Genomic DNA, 1804 nt, shown 5'->3' with positions numbered 1-1804 from the left:
AAAATCTCTGTAAATGTTTATGAAAATTAATAAAATATAATTATAGAAAAAAAAAAAGAAGCCTCTTGTTTAAGTCAATCAGGACCTGGTAGGAGGGCCTTTGCATTTAAAAGTAAGCTGGACCCTGACTGAGTCTCCAGTTTAGAGGCTTATGGTATTAATTGTGTTTAGGAAGAACATTCTTCTAAGTAATACAGCACTGGTTTTTCAGTTTGCTGCACTGAAATAACTTGTGTTGCTGTGATGCTGAACATTGTGTTATTGGTGTGTCAAATGCCATAATGGTCTCCCATGGTGAACAGTGTTTGGTGGAGCTCCCAGGTTAAAACATGCTTGGAAGCAGGGATGGCATCCATTCTATAAACAACACAGTTTGGAAACTCTATGAACATTAGAGAAATAATGATAGTTATAGGACAAGGTTCAGATCTTTTGTTCATAGGATCTTATGAGTCATGCTCGACTCTGTGGCACTTAACAACAACAAATTGTGACACAGTAATGGGGGTAGGTGTGTGAGAGGCAGTAAGATTGGCTCGGGATAAGGCAGTGTTCAGAGCTATTCCGCATAGGGAGGCTATGAGTCACAGTTGACTGGATGGCCAATAACAACAACTCATTGTTTGCTATAACCCCTCATCAAACAATGACTTCTCTGGTGTTGTGACTATAATCAAGTTTTCTAGTCTCCTAATAAAATAGACATTAGTGTATGTAGTGTATTGTTGTTATGATTCGAGCATGACTCATAGCAACCCTGTGAACCAAAGATCTGAACCCTGTTCTGTCCTGCGCCATCCTCACATTCCTGACACACAGGGCCCATTGCAGCAGTCACCGTGTCAATCCACCTCTTTCAGAGTCTTCCTCTCCTTCGCCAATCCTCCACCCTTCCCAACATCATGTCCCTCTCCAAGTAATATCATCTCCTAGCAACATGTCCAAACTATGGTAGGCTAAGCCTCGTGATTCTTGCTTCCAAAAAGCATTCCGGCTGCACCATCTCCAAGACATATCTTCTTGTTCTCTTGGCTGTCCATGGAATGTTCAGTGCTCTTCTCCAACATCACAGTTCAAAGGCATCAATTCTTTTTTGTCATCCTTATTCATTATCCAGGTCTCAGGTGCATAGCTAATAATCTGAAAGACTATGGTCTGAATCAGACTCACCTTAGTCCTCAAATTCTCATCATTGCTCCACAATAATTTGGAGACAGATTTTCCCAGTGCAATGCATCTCCTTATTTCCTGACTCCTGGTACCAAGGACATCAATTATCGATCCAAGCAAGATGAAGCTGTTGACAGTTTCAATCTCTCCATCCATCATTACATTGCCTATTACTCAGGGTCTCTCTTTTTTTGAGTGGTGGAGTGAAAAGTCCTAGTGATTTTTATAATTTTGTAGCCTTTTGCATGAGGAAGTGGGTAATTACTATTTCTTAAAGCTCTACTTTGTCAGATGTGATGGCTCAGATACGCACTCATCTTTTAATTAGATGTTCATTCTTAGCATAATTTTTGCAATTGAATATACACACAAATGAAATAAGTACTATCTTCACAAGTGACCCCAAAACTCAATGACGTTTTTCTCCCTCAAATTACATATTCAAAATATGTGCTGAAGGTTAAAAATTGAATTCTTGCAAATTATCAGTTTAAAATTGTCCAAACAAATGGTTATGTGTGAATAAGCCCAGTGGAATTGGTGTTGTTGTTGTTGTTGTTGTTATGTGCCGTCGAGTCATTTGCGACTCATAGCGACCCTATGTACAACAGCCCTAAACCGTGCTCTATCCTGT

Source organism: Elephantulus edwardii, unplaced genomic scaffold (genome assembly GCF_000299155.1).
Source record: "Elephantulus edwardii isolate Elephantulus edwardi_28Jun2011 unplaced genomic scaffold, EleEdw1.0 scaffold00002, whole genome shotgun sequence".
Classification (NCBI taxonomy): Eukaryota; Metazoa; Chordata; class Mammalia; order Macroscelidea; family Macroscelididae; genus Elephantulus; species Elephantulus edwardii.
This window is presented reverse-complemented; position numbering follows the sequence as displayed.